General features: G+C 44.2%; 2 protein-coding genes across 7 annotated transcripts in view; one reads left to right on the top strand and one right to left on the bottom strand.

Moving 5' to 3' along the window:
• Positions 1-12,214, bottom strand: part of CCDC47 (coiled-coil domain containing 47) — a 273,202-nt gene extending 260,988 nt beyond the window's left edge. The window contains exon 1 of one of the 3 annotated variants that reach the window (XM_069238027.1): positions 12,106-12,214. The gene's annotated coding sequence lies outside the window, so the exon portion shown is untranslated. Of the gene's footprint in view, positions 1-11,273; positions 11,965-12,105 lie in introns of those variants that run through there. The other 2 variants (XM_069238028.1, XM_069238029.1) reach the window with 2 other exon arrangements.
• A 576-nt stretch (positions 12,215-12,790) lies between these two features.
• STRADA (STE20 related adaptor alpha) overlaps positions 12,791-15,321 on the top strand; it is a 145,852-nt gene continuing 143,321 nt past the window's right edge. The window contains exon 1 of one of the 4 annotated variants that reach the window (XM_069238023.1): positions 12,791-12,962. The gene's annotated coding sequence lies outside the window, so the exon portion shown is untranslated. The remainder of the gene's footprint in view (positions 12,963-15,321) is intronic. The other 3 variants (XM_069238024.1, XM_069238026.1, XM_069238025.1) reach the window with 3 other exon arrangements.

Raw genomic sequence — 15,321 nt, 5'->3', positions numbered from 1 at the left:
TCATGGGAAAGAGAGAGGACAATAGCTGCAGTCTGTGTCTAACCCAACATGTAGGGTTATTCCATATGATATGGGACTGCCCGGTCATTACTACGTACTGGGCCGCAATACAGAACTCCCTCAGTAAATTAATGTTACACACTGACTCTAAACTCAAACTGGCGTTATTAGGCATCAAAGAACTGTAAGGTGTTTCTATGAGCACCCACTGCGTAGTGCCCACCAGCCATATGGTGTCAAAAAGAAACATTGCGAGCTGCGGGACTGCATCAGCCTCCACACCAACACGTGATGTACGGAGTATGGACAAGAGCAATGAATATTTGTGCAGCATTAGAGAGATGTATACATGGTATGGTGGCTGCCCACTAAAATACCATGAGGTATGGGATATACGGTGGTACAAACTTGACTAAATGTACCTGGGTGAAGACTGTACAAAACTAGGTTATTGGAATTTATCACATGATGCATTGTGTTGTCCATATTGTATTGTAACTTACCTGTTAAAAATTAAAATAAAAAGAATTCTTAAAAAAATTGAAACATGTTAATCCACTGTTTTACTATAAATCAGTACATCCTCCTGAAATGTTCCTCCACAATGCACACCTTCGTACATTTGGTTTATGACACATTGAAAAGCTCAAGATGCTGATCAAAGCCCAAATGGTAGTCTACAAAACTGGTGGGCTCCTTCAGGAAAGACAAACGCTGTGTGTTTTTTTTTAAATCTTCACGTAATTGAATATGATGGTAAACTGCACTGAAATACAGGGTTGCGAAAACCTTGGCTTGGTCAAAAATGTCATTATCAACTCGCTTATTAGAGGTAATGGCTGGCAGCCTGCCACTATGTTGCGATTGAGCTGGCGAAGGTCAGTGCAGAAACTGATCATTCTATTTTCCGGTCAAACGAGTAAGCACTTTTCAACCTGTTATAAGTATTCTGTGGTCTTTAAACCACACCCATTTCACCCCCATCACTTTCACTTGTTCGCGGGCTTTCCTTTAAAAAAAATCCCTCAATGTCACTGGTAAATGCTTTACGTTTCTACTGCACTGGGGCGATTGTTACAGCCTTGCAGACTAACCCCGATACATGGATTATTGCACAACTGATGATACATTTCAGCACGGGCGAACAATTTTTTTTCTTTTGTCTCGCTCCTTCGTGCTTCATGGCAGCCATGGAGCTCCTAGTGCTAGAATAGTGCAGAATAGTGCCAGTATTAAAGCGCTGGTCATATTGTGCACACGGTTACCTAATCAGTCATGTCTTTTGGCTCTCCCCTTCATGCTCCATTGCTTTCATAGAAACTCTTGAAATTGATACATGAATATTCACTGCACTCAGGAAACCTGCCCCATAATGCTTTGCAGGCCATTACTTAAAAAAAACAAAAACATTTTTGCTCATGACTCAGCCTGTGGCGGTCCTACGACAAATGGGGCCATCACCAAAAACGTTCAGGACAAGGTGCTCTGTCTACATCATGTTTCGGTGCCCACACTAGGTTAGTGGGGACCCCAAAATAATAACCCCCACCATTCAGTGTCTGTTTAAGCTCTCTCATGACTGGAACATTTCTTTAACAGCTGGGAGTAGTTTGTTTTTTAAGGGTCTTGTTTGTAATATCATTGCAGTAGGCCGGTTAGTTCAGAAAATGTGTAATGCACTACGCCCTCTCTGGGCTAAATATATAGTTACACTGCTTTACTTACTGCCATTTTCTTTTCTTGATGTTATGCCCTCTAGGGGTCAACTATATGGTGACATGACCATCTTTCTTACAAAAGCTATTGTCATTATGGTGTCCTCTAGGGGCTGTTCTAAGCATTACAATCAACATAGCACAACATTCGCGGCATGAAAACTCATCCCATAATGCTTTGCAGGGCGTTACTTTTACAAAACCTTTTTGCTCATAACTCACTGTGTGATTGTCCTAAGACAATGGGACCACCTTCAATACATTCACGACAACGTGCTCTGTAAACATCATCTCTGGGTCCCCACACTAGGTTAGTGGAGACACCAAAATAATAACCCCTCCCACCACTCAGTGTCTTTTTAAGCTCTCTCATGGTTATAACTTTTGTTTTAGAGATGGGAGTAGTTTGTGTTTTAAAGGCCTTGTTTGTAATTTCATTGCAGTAGGCATGCTAGCCCTAAAAATGTGTCATGCTCTATGCCCTCTATGGGCTAAATATATGGTTCCACTGCATTACTTTGACATTTTCTCTGTGTGCTGAAAGTGGTATGCTCCTCACGTGTTGTTTGACAGGGTGGGCTTTTGGCTTCAAACTAATCTGATTGTTAAAATCCTGTAGACATCCAAGTTTTTCACTGAATACTTCTTTGTATTCTTCTATTATGAGGTCTTCAGCATTTCTTTGGATGCTCAAAACATAGGGTGGTTGGCTTACCATCCAAGAACGTTTGCAATGTAATCCACTACAAAGAGTTTGATGTCCTATTCCTTGAATGTCAGATTGGCTTTAAACACACCTTCAAATTTAATTTTGTGTCCACCATGTGCTCCTGAAATTATTCTACTGGTTTGAAAGGGTGCCTGGTTACTGAAACTTTCATAAGTGTCCTTAGCAATTATGATGATCTTTGACCTGGTATCAGCAAGGACATTACTTATATTAGTTCAATTCACTTGTAAACAACACTTTGGATGATGAATTTGATCATCTTTATCTATGATGGCAACTTGTACCACTGGGTGGTACCAGTCTCATCAATATTTTCCTCCTGTTCCTCTAGTGTGTAAACATTGTTGCTGGATGAGGTTCTGTATCCCTTGTAAAAAAATAATTTTACATATATATATATATATATATATATATATATATATATATATAGCTTCTTTTCCCACCGCCTTTGCATATTTTATTCAAAGCAGGCCATTTTTTCTGGAAGCCATTGATAACATGCAGATTTGTGTAGCATAGTCTCTTTGCTTTTGTTTACCTTGTTTGAGACTTTTTTTTTTTAGATCTCACATTCTTTGCAAATTAGATTAACCTCGGTGTGCTGTCAGGTTTGCGTAGAAATGTCACTGCTTTTGTGGACCTTTCAACACTTTTGATGGCTGACATCACGTTGTCGAGGTTCAGGTTCCTATGGCAGGGAAGTTTTTCCTCTGTTTAAGCACAAGTTTCACATCACTCCCTAATAGCAAATCAGTTTGTTCATGTCACCAAAAAGAACAAGCAGTGGCTAACACTCTCAAGGCTGCAACACATGATCCAATTTATTCACCAGGTCCCTGGTAACAGTAATACAAATTGTGATTTTTCATTAAGACACACTGTAATATTGAAATGGGCCTGCGTCATCTTTTTGCCTCTATAAAAACACCCCTGTCAAGTTCCTTTTTTAAAATGGTACAATATGATCAAATAGTCTTCTGCTTTCAAATCAAAAAAATTATACATTCATGCTTGCTTCCTTGCAGATCTGAAATTGCTCCTCCCAACACCTTCTAGATGTTTTTCGACACATCTGATCCACGGGGACCAGTCTTTGTGGGAGGTCCTGGGACTGCAAAAAAGGTGCAAGGAATAGTCACTGCATTCATTCCTCTTGCCATTATTTATAAATATATGTTTTCTTAGTTATTTAAAAATATATATTTCTTTTAATATTCAATAGCAATTGAACTTTAAAAAACTGGAGTCACAATAGTTTGTTTTAAATGGATAAATTCTGTGCAGAAATTGTCATACAGCAAAAGGTATAAAAGCAAGTATTTCTGAGGAAAAAGATCTCCACAGAAGTTATATTTGGCAGTTCAAATTTCTAAAAGTTAGAATGGAGGGGACGGGGTCACTCACTGTGGGTCATATCAGCTCAACCCAGGAGGTTGGCTAGAGGCCGGAAATCTCCTCATAGGGCTCATCGAAATGATGCAGACATTGCATAGAGCTTCCTTTCGAGCCACCAGGTCAATAACAGGAAAGAGAGTTGAGGAGCCTGTCAGGGGTGCAGCAGGCATGGACACCAGTACAGATAGCAGCTGGCCAGGCCGGGCAGCATCAAGAAAGGTACAATACATGCTGAGGATAAGCAGCACCGGTTAGTGTCCCGTCAACATCCCCAAAATAAAGCTGTGGAGTAACGGGACACAGTAGGTCAGTTAAGTTGTTTATTCCAGAAGTGCACTCCTGACAGAATGCTGTTAATGAACACCATTCAAGTTAAAGCCATCCTAACATTCTATTACAACAACAGCGTGAGGGAAGTTGCGCACACATGCATGAAATAGAAGAGGGAAAAGGGGAAGTTAAGGGACAAGAGGAATAAGATAATATGAAGTTAACAAGATATATAAATAGAAAACAACTTAGTATATTAACGTTTCCAAAGAAGTATCTAAAGCAGTTATGTGACTTTATGGTCTCTATTCTGTCTTACAATTATATTACATATGACCGATTAACTGTCGCTCAAGAGGTACTGAAAAATAATGTTGACATTCTTTGGAAAGTAATATATGCTTTAGGTTTAACAATGTAGTATACACGGATTGGGTGTAAAGTGTCAATGGGCTTCAAATTGTGATGTTCTTTTGTCGTTTGCCTGCAGATAATATTTCGGATACCCCCCCCCCCAAGAAGAACAGTGCTATCCTCTTAATGCAGTGGGGACTTTAAGAGACATCTGATGTTTGTTGAACAGAAATAACTGTTTGCTTGCAGAGTGTGTAAAAAAAAGTATTTAAAAAAAACTGGAACAATAAAGAAAGATTGAATCATCGACCAACAATCTAAGTCAAACAACTTAAAAATGAAGGCAGTCACTGATACGCGTACGGGACTGTGTCCTGAAACATTCCAACAGTAAAAACCAGAATCAATGACAGTGCAGTCAATGTGAAGGGCCAACTGGCTTTTCTATAACAGAAAGATTTTCAATAAATAATAATATAAGAAATAAAAAAAAATAAAAAAAAAAAAAAACACTTACCTTCCCAACTTCACAAACTACCAAAGTGCTTTCTGTGCACGAAGGATTGCACCAAAAAGCTCAATTTCTTATACACAACCAGCTTTGTGATCCTCGCTAGAACCTCTTCAAACTACTAAAAGAAATCATGTGGCACAGTTTCTAAATCTACAAATGAATTAATTTTACACCACTGCTAGAGGCTCAACATGGTCAGATTATACAGGCAGTGTGCTCCCATCCCAGATTAAACTTTGTAAGGAAATGCCTCCTTGGCATGGTTGCCCCCTGACTTTTTGCCTTTGCTGATGCTATGTTTACAATTGAAAGTGTGCTGAGGCCTGCTAACCAGGCCCCAGCACCAGTGTTCTTTCCCTAACCTGTACTTTTGTATCCACAATTGGCAGACCCTGGCATCCAGATAAGTCCCTTGTAACTGGTACCTCTGGTACCAAGGGCCCTGATGCCAAGGAAGGTCTCTAAGGGCTGCAGCATGTCTTATGCCACCCTGGAGACCTCTCACTCAGCACAGACACACTGCTGGCAGCTTGTGTGTGCTAGTGAGGACAAAACGAGTAAGTCGACATGGCACTCCCCTCAGGGTGCCATGCCAGCCTCTCACTGCCTATGCAGTATAGGTAAGACACCCCTCTAGCAGGCCTTACAGCCCTAAGGCAGGGTGCACTATACCATAGGTGAGGGTACCAGTGCATGAGCATGGTACCCCTACAGTGTCTAAACAAAACCTTAGACATTGTAAGTGCAGGGTAGCCATAAGAGTATATGGTCTGGGAGTTTGTCAAACACGAACTCCACAGCACCATAATGGCTACACTGAAAACTGGGAAGTTTGGTATCAAACTTCTCAGCACAATAAATGCACACTGATGCCAGTGTACATTTTATTGCAAAATACACCCCAGAGGGCACCTTAGAGGTGCCCCCTGAAACTTAACCGACTATCTGTGTAGGCTGACTAGTTCCAGCAGCCTGCCACACTAGAGACATGTTGCTGGCCCCATGGGGAGAGTGCCTTTGTCACTCTGAGGCCAGTAACAAAGCCTGCACTGGGTGGAGATGCTAACACCTCCCCCAGGCAGGAGCTGTAACACCTGGCGGTGAGCCTCAAAGGCTCACCCCTTTGTCACAGCACCGCAGGACACTCCAGCTAGTGGAGTTGCCCGCCCCCTCCGGCCCGGCCCCCACTTTTGGCGGCAAGGCCGGAGAAAATAATGAGAATAACAAGGAGGAGTCACTGGCCAGTCAGGACAGCCCCTAAGGTGTCCTGAGCTGAGGTGACTAACTTTTAGAAATCCTCCATCTTGCAGATGGAGGATTCCCCCAATAGGGTTAGGATTGTGACCCCCTCCCCTTGGGAGGAGACACAAAGAGGGTGTACCCACCCTCAGGGCTAGTAGCCATTGGCTACTAACCCCCCAGACCTAAACACGCCCTTAAATTTAGTATTTAAGGGCTACCCTGAACCCTAGAAAATCAGATTCCTGCGACAACAAGAAGAAGGACTGCCCAGCTGAAAACCCCTGCAGAGGAAGACCAGAAGACAACAACTGCCTTGGATCCAGAAACTCACCGGCCTGTCTCCTGCCTTCCAACGAACTCTGCTCCAGCGACGCCTTCCAAGGGACCAGCGACCTCTGAATCCTCTGAGGACTGCCCTGCTTCGAAAAAGACAAGAAACTCCCGAGGACAGCGGACCTGCTCCAAAAAGACTGCAACTTTGTTTCCAGAAGCAGCTTTAAAGACCCCTGCAACTCCCCGCAAGAAGCGTGAGACTTGCAACACTGCACCCGGCGACCCCGACTCGGCTGGTGGAGAACCAACACCTCAGGGAGGACCCCCGGACTACTCTCCGACTGTGAGTACCAAAACCTGTCCCCCCTGAGCCCCCACAGCGCCGCCTGCAGAGGGAATCCCGAGGCTTCCCCTGACCGCGACTCTCTGAAACCTAAGTCCCGACGCCTGGAAAGGACCCTGCACCCGCAGCCCCCAGGACCTGAAGGACCGGACCTTCACTGGAGAAGTGACCCCCAGGAGTCCCTCTCCCTTGCCCAAGTGGAGGTTTCCCCGAGGAAGCCCCCCCTTGCCTGCCTGCAGCGCTGAAGAGATCCGTTGATCTCTCATAGACTAACATTGCGAACCCGACGCTTGTTTCTACACTGCACCCGGCCGCCCCCGCGCTGCTGAGGGTGAAATTTCTGTGTGGGCTTGTGTCCCCCCCGGTGCCCTACAAAACCCCCCTGGTCTGCCCTCCGAAGACGCGGGTACTTACCTGCAAGCAGACCGGAACCGGGGCACCCCCTTCTCTCCATTCTAGCCTATGCGTTTTGGGCACCACTTTGAACTCTGCACCTGACCGGCCCTGAGCTGCTGGTGTGGTGACTTTGGGGTTGCTCTGAACCCCCAACGGTGGGCTACCTTGGACCAAGAACTGAACCCTGTAAGTGTCTTACTTACCTGGTAAAACTAACAAAAACTTACCTCCCCCAGGAACTGTGAAAATTGCACTGTGTCCACTTTTGAAATAGCTATTTGTCAATAACTTGAAAAGTATACATGCAATTGAAATGATTCAAAGTTCCTAATGTACTTACCTGCAATACCTTTCAAACAAGATATTACATGTTAAATTTGAACCTGTGGTTCTTAAAATAAACTAAGAAAAGATATTTTTCTATAACAAAACCTATTGGCTGGATTTGTCTCTGAGTGTGTGTACCTCATTTATTGTCTATGTGTATGTACAACAAATGCTTAACACTACTCCTTGGATAAGCCTACTGCTCGACCACACTACCAAAAAATAGAGCATTACTATTATCTCTTTTTACCACTATTTTACCTCTAAGGGGAACCCTTGGACTCTGTGCATGCTATTCCTTACTTTGAAATAGCACATACAGAGCCAACTTCCTACAAACTTCTTAAGGTATGTTGGGTTGATGAATTCTGGGGATGCACTTGTGTGCTTTGATGGGTAAACAGTTTGAAAAATTGAAAGTGGCTTGCCATGCACCTCCAAAACACAGAATTGCTCCTTCCGATGCCTAAATATTAGCATGAAAGATGAGTTGACAGATACCAGTTTTTTACTGCACTAACAATGAATGGCAAGCACTTGATTAAGTACAAACACCATTTAGGACTGCATACGCCAGAAGGCAATGGAAGAGAATAAGTGCAGAGAGGAAGTGTGCTCCCATCCTGCACTGACTACAAAGCCAAATACAACTGGTCACAGCTTAACACAAGCATTTCAAAGCCAATAGGTCTCCCCTATACAATAGATATTGTCTCTGGCAATGTGTTTTACCATGCTGTACACCGGTATTTCTGCTGATCATCATAGCTAAGCGTTAGTGGTGCGGAGTGGTGGAGTGGGGAAGCAGAGTGTTGTAGCACGAGTAGGAGGAATAGAGTGTTGTAGAGGGGAGTGGTTCAGAGAGTGTATCGCAGAGTGGAGTAGGGTGGGATGGAGTGGAGTGGAGTGGATTGCGGGAGTGGGACGGAATGGATTGAGGTAGCCGGATGGAGTGGATTGGACTAGAGAGGGGTGGATTGGGTGGGATGGACTGAAATGGGGGTGAGGTGAATGGGATTGGGGTGGATTCGACTGGACTAGGGAGGGTGGTTTAGCTAAGAGTGATAGGTTTGATTGGACTGTACTGGGGTAGGTTGGATACGATTGGACTGGAGATAGGTGGGTTACATTGGAGTGGGATGTATTGGGGTGGGCTCGATTGACTGGAGTGGGGTGGACTGGATTTGGATAGAGTAGGGTGGATTGGAGTGAGTGGGGTGGATTGGAGTGAGTGGGGTGGATTGGAGTGGAGTGAGTGGGGTGGATGGATTGGAGTGAAATGAACTGGGGTGGATGAGGTGGGGCCGACTGAAGTGGGGTATGCTGGATGGATTGGGGTGGACTGAAATGGGGTGGGGTGGGATGGGATGGGATGGACTCGAGGGGCTGGGTGGTTTGGGTTGTAATGGGGTGGATTGCACTGAGGTGAGGTGGATCAGATTGGAGCCGGGCAGATTGTTCTGGATTGGAATGGGACAGATTGGAGTGAGGTAGATGGGAGCAGGGCATGTGTTGTGGACAGGAGTGGAGCATACTGTTTTGGAGTGGTGTTGATTGTTTTTTATTAGAGTGGGGCGAATTGGAGTGGGGCAGATTAGATTGGGGTGGGTTTAAGATGACTGGAGTGGGATAGGTTGGACTGGAGTGGGGTAAAGTGGACTGGTTTGGGGTGGGGTGGATTGGAGTGGGCCGATTAGGGTGTACTGCACAAATATGTGTTAAAGCATCATTTTAGAAATTACACATAGTAAAGAAATAATGTTGCTTTGCAATATTTCAAAAAAAGTTAATTGTCATTTTTTGACAAGAGCACCCACGAGCAAAAACAAAAGAAAACATGAGTGGAAAGTGAGAAAAGACCACTAGGCAAAATAAAGTTAGCTTTAAAAAAATATATAACTCTCCATTTTATTTTATTTTTTTTGTCTTGCTGGGCACGTTTTAGCCAGTCCCAAGCCTTCTGTTTGCAGGGCACTAGAGGTTAAAAAAAAAAAAACAAAAAAAAAAAAAAAAATAGTACGGACAGCACTAAAAGTTGACTCAATCAGTGCTTGGTCCCTGCCCCTCGGACAGGAACGGAAATGATGCCAGACAAATAAGATCAAATGGTGAGAGACAGGCAGGCTCCAAGCCCTTTACTGTACACAACAGTCTTGCATGCACTCGCAGGCTCAACCCTAAAAATGAAACGTAAAATTATCTGATTTTCGCAATAAGGAAGAGAACATGCTACTGAAATATAAATAGTTCTGCAAGCTAATTTATAATCCAATTAATATTGTAGTGCAGCCTTCAGTGATCTCTACACACTTAACAACCAGTTTGTCCATGGTCTCTTTATCATGGATAGGGTGTGCATGACCCAGGCATACATTATCCTTTAGGGGAGGCACTAGCCCACCCCGAAAAAAGAATTATTGAAAAAAGACTTGATAATCACTGTCAAACTGCACTTCTTTCCTGACATTTATTTTTATTCCTGACAAGTATACGGCCAAAAGAAACTTTCACGCAGGAATGGAAGCCGTCGCCACCTGCATGAGAGAAAGCTGCCTCAAGCTCAACTCCGACAAGACAGAGCTCATCATATTCAGAAACGCCACATCAGCTTGGGACAACTCATGGTGGCCCACATCCCTCAGAGCCGCCCCTCATCCCTCAGCACCCCCCCCCTGCACAGACAGTGCACGCCCGCAACTTAGGAATCATCCTGGACTCCTCCCTATCCATGATCCACCAGGTAGACTGTCACCTCCTCCTGCTGGCACACACTCCACAAACTCCGGAAGATCTTCAGATGGATCCCAGCAGACTGTCGCAGGACAGTCCCCCACACCTTAGTCACGAGCAAGCTCGACTACAGCAAAGCCCTCTACAACGGCACCTCAACTAGGAACATCAAAAAATTTCAACTCATCCAGAACGCCGCCGCCAGCCGACTCATTCTGGACCTCCTTCGAGAACACATCTCCCAACACCTGAGGACCCTTCACTGGCTACCAGTCGAGAAGCGAATCACCTTCAAGCTTCTCACCCACACTTAGAAGGCCATACACAACGCAGGACCAGCCTACCTGAACCACTGCATCTCCTACGACCCCCTCCCCCCAGACCCCTCCAGTCCCACTAGATGGCCCTGGCCACTGTCCGTTGCATCCGCAAAACCACCGCCGGAGGACGATCTTTTAACTACACTGCAGCGAAGAGCTGGAACAACCTCCCTCTGCACCTCAGACAAAGCCCATCACTCACCATTTTCAGGAAGAACCTCAAGACATGGCTCCCCACTCCCCCCCTTTCCCCCGCGCCTTGAGACCCTCATGGGTGATTGCTGTGCTTTACAAATACTGACTGATTGATTGAGGATTAGCTAATAAAAGCTCCCCAATTGAAACACGGGAACCTAAGAGCTAACCGATAGCAGGAAATTGTGTCTATGTTCTATTTGGGATGTAACTGGAAAATATTACTGAAAAAAAAAAATAATAATGGCACACATTAATCTCCACAACTGAATGCAATAATCTTCATGATGCGACTAGTCAACAATTCTCCACAAAGCTAAAGACAGATAAAAATATGAAAATCCACACAGTCCTGAAATAAGACACCGCGATTAGCCTCGCATGTACACAATAACTTGGTGTTAAACTAAAACATCAAGAATGTACTCACAAATTATTGAAAGCTTCGCTGACAGCATGCATGCCTTACCTCTGCAGTCGAGATCTCTTTAGCACTGCGTTTCTAAGCCTACAAACATCGCGCTCTGCTCATTCTTCGGCAAAGCATAAGTATTTAAATGGCAGTGAGATAAGCAGCTTCCAGGGGATTGAAAGCTCTGTAAAACTAGACCCGTGTGATAGGGACTCCGACCTGGGGCTGAAAGCTACAGTGTACACACGAAGTTCTCATCTTTTGCAAAGGCAAGGGAAACGTAGCGAAAACAGCATCGTAACGGCGACATTGTCACGAAGTCGAACTATCTCACTTAGTGATGCAAGGAAGGCTCCCTGGACAACTTTGACGCATTGAGAGGTCACTCCCATAGGTTCATGCCCAAACAATCTTTAGCCTCTATTCAAGTCTCCACTAACGCCCTCGTGATTCTGAAAAGCCATAGGAGTTCCACGAATCAGATTCTGGAAGATGGCAAGCCTCCTCCCGGGATAGACGTTGAAGCATGCCCCTCCCTACCCAACTCCAGCATAAGTCTTTCGCAACCTGGTCTCCCTAATCTAATCAAAACCTTAGGATCTCAAACTTCAGGGGGTTGGAATCCTCATTACACCATGTACATTTCTTAGACAAGCTCGGATTTGACTGTCGCATTCACTCATAAAAACACATGGCTGGTCTCGACAACTGTAACACTGCTGGTACTACATCACGACCTCTAACCCTTAAACGACCCGACGTATCTGCGGAAGTAGTGAGCTATCTCCCCCGTCCACTCTCCTAGAAAAGTCACCCCACCCCCACATAAAACTATACTCAGAAAAGTCTGCCTTTGAATACCCGGAGTGCCCACCCCAGCTGCTCTTACCCACACCTCCGTATATCCAGAACTCCAGAGTCCAGGCTTAAAACTGGGCTGCAGGCGGCGTACAGAGAATCAATGCCGTGATCGAACGTGTTCTACGTATAGCGTCACGGCTAGGTTCTAGCTGAAACACCAAAAGCAGAAATGGGGAAGCATACAGAAACGCCACAACTGGGGGCCATCTTGAAGTGGACGCATTGTAAAGGTAACAAGTAGAACTCTTTTGCCCGAGCGTACTGGGGGCGCGTTACATTGTTCATCGTTATGCACACGTATGCTTTTTTTTTTACCGTATGTAGGGCTAGCTATGGTAACCACTTTTAACAATTACAATAGAGGAAAAGATCATTCATTCTAGTAATAGGGGAAGTATAGCGACTTCGGATTGGTTAGGAATAACTTTACATTGTGCTGCATCGTGGTTTGGTATTGGAAGCGGACTGTTCAATCCCCGGTTTGGGAGGGTGGGGGGGAAGGGTCCCTGAGTTTGCACAAATCTGTAGCACAGTGGGTGGGATACACCGTTAAATACTTATCACAATAATAGACGTAGTCGGGCTTTAAGTCTCCATTCATCCTTTTGGCCGCCATTTACCTATTCACACCAAATACCTTCAAGTGCAAGTAACGAACTAGCCAATCAGGGTAAATGTGTTGCAAATGGGGTGGGGCTTGCAATTACGAATGCGCAGTGTGAAGGTGTCTTTGTGTCACGTGATATGTCATAGCTACTAGGCCGTTTCTTGCAACTGGACTTTTATCGCTCCTGCTCTAATCAGCGTGCGCCTTGAGTGAGCAGAGTGTGGGGCTTGGAACAGCTTTTCCGCGAAATATCGGTAGACAAGGTGGAAGAAAAGAAGGTAGGCGCCTGATTAGCAAGTAATTGTGAGAGCAATTTCGACCCGTAGTTGGTCGCTCCTGATGTTGCGTTTTACGATGTTACATATTGTAAGCATACAAGCTCGACGTCAGTCAAAGTTGATCAGCGACGACGTAGTTCAAAACAAAAATGATGACACTAATACTGACCCACAGATTAAACTGCATGTGAACTTATTTTGGGCAATAGGAAAATGACTGTTTTATAACGGAGCGGTAATGTTTAGGTCAAGCCCACCTGAGCGCGCAATCTGTCTTGTTGCAAAAGGCTTTTTGTCAGCTTACAGGCCACCCAATGCTTAGCCCTGGCTGCCTTTATTGCCATTCTTATTTGCTTGCTTCTTATTCAGTGTCTTTAATTGTTCATCTTGTGCAAGACACATCCCCTGGATGCATAGCCTCTTTACTGTCTTCTTGACAGATTCACCACTGCCCAATTTTAGGGAAGTACTTTCTTCTTTTTGGTTAAGCACTTCGTAAGTGTACATGTTTTCTAGCTTTTCACTCTTGTGCTTCTCCCTTACCAATATTCCTCCAGTGCTCTGTGTTTCCTCTCTCTCTCTCTTGTAGCAGCTTACCTAAATTCTGTGTACCTCTGTCCTCACCCGCCTGCACTGCTCTTTACCTCTTGTGCTTCTCCACTGTGTGCTTCTTGCCCTGCCTCTGTGTTGCTTCAACCCAGTCTAAGTGGCATCCACCCTCTTAAATGGATCAACAAAAAATAAAACAGCGCCTAAGTCATTGTGTAGCCGTGCACGTGCATGTTGAAACGTGCATGCTGCTGCTGCATCAGCGAGCCTTCCCACCTACAGTACTAAACAGCTTCAGCAAAAAGCACTGGCAAAGCCAGTAGGTCCCAAAGGTGAGACCCATTGGCTTTGTCATTGCTTGTTATGGCGCTTATATATTTTTTTGTTGTTGTTGTCAAATGCCTGTTGTGGGCAATGCCGATTCTTAAAATGGGGCTTGGGTCAGCCATTGCTTACTGCAGGTTTTGTTTCTTGTAAATCTCATTTGCTTGCTTTGCTCATTAGTCAGGCTTTGTTAAGGCTCCTTATTCTGCTTTTGTGAGTGAGGTATGTCTTGTCAGTTACTGTCTTGCACCAACGGTAACCAATTCATCCTTTTAGCTGCCCATTACGTGCATAGACCAAGCAGGCTACCGAGCGCAAGCAATTAACTCGTCAATTGGGGAAATCTGTTGCAAATGCGATGGAGCTTGCAGTTGCACATTCATAATCTAAAGTGTCTTTCTATCATATGACATGTTATAACTACCGGACTGTTTCTTTCAATTGAAAATGTATTGCTGTACGACCCAGGGGTGTTGAATTTAATAAAATATCTACTTGTTCATAGGACATGTTCCTTCATAAGTCTATGTGCCTACTTGTCCTTTAGGTGCCATGTAGCGCAGTAACACATTATGGGAGCAATCTCATTATATAAGATCTCTGATAATAGCCTCTCTGACTATGCCAGGGTTAATACTATAGCAAGGCTTGAATACCAGCATTTACCTTATTTGGCCATGGTTGGAATGCCCGTTTGAGTCTGTGCAAACCTACTAACTTGCATGTTTTATGGGTTCTCACAAGCTCTTCCCTAATCTTTTCCCACACTGAGAAAGATTGGAAATTTACCTCTTACAAGGGCAGAACTTAAACTTCTTCCAGGGTTGGGGAAAAAAGTGGTTGGAGGGAAAGTGGACTTGTAAACACCCAACATATTTTCGCTTGAGCATATCTACACATGCGTATTTGCTTGTGCTAAAATGCAGTTCATACATTTTTGAGGAGTACCATTTCCTGGTCTACTTTGGTACATTCTTGTGAATTATGAAATATGTAATATTAATATGTAATACTTACAGTGGGTATACCGTTGTGACTTTCTTTAACAATTGTGCCCCTAATTAGGTCTGGTGTTAAGTGAGACCTTATGTTTTTATTATTAAAGTTCTATATTTCTCTCTATTCATTGATAGGCTGTTTTGACTGTGAGTGACTGCAATCTGTTCTTTCACAAGAAGCATTTCGGCACACATAGTAGTTTTGTTTGGTGCCAGAAACTAGCGAAGCAATGTGTGCTTTTTTTGAGAGCAAAAAATATTTTTGCTTTTTGCCAATGTTTGTTAAAATGGCAAGGGCCTGGTAAATCCCACAGCAATAAGTTTTACAAAATCAATGTCAAAATAAGACACACATTAACAAAACCAAAAGGCTGACCACCAGTGTCTAACCTATTGGCTTTGACACTGCTTGTTTATTTTCTTGTTTCTCATGATCTTGATGAAACTGGCTTCAATGATTTTCCATTATGAATTTTTGGAAATAATAG

The sequence above is a fragment of the Pleurodeles waltl genome, chromosome 6 (genome assembly GCF_031143425.1).
Source record: "Pleurodeles waltl isolate 20211129_DDA chromosome 6, aPleWal1.hap1.20221129, whole genome shotgun sequence".
Classification (NCBI taxonomy): Eukaryota; Metazoa; Chordata; class Amphibia; order Caudata; family Salamandridae; genus Pleurodeles; species Pleurodeles waltl.
Note: the sequence above shows the minus strand (reverse complement) of the source record. Positions and strands in the feature narration are given on the sequence as shown.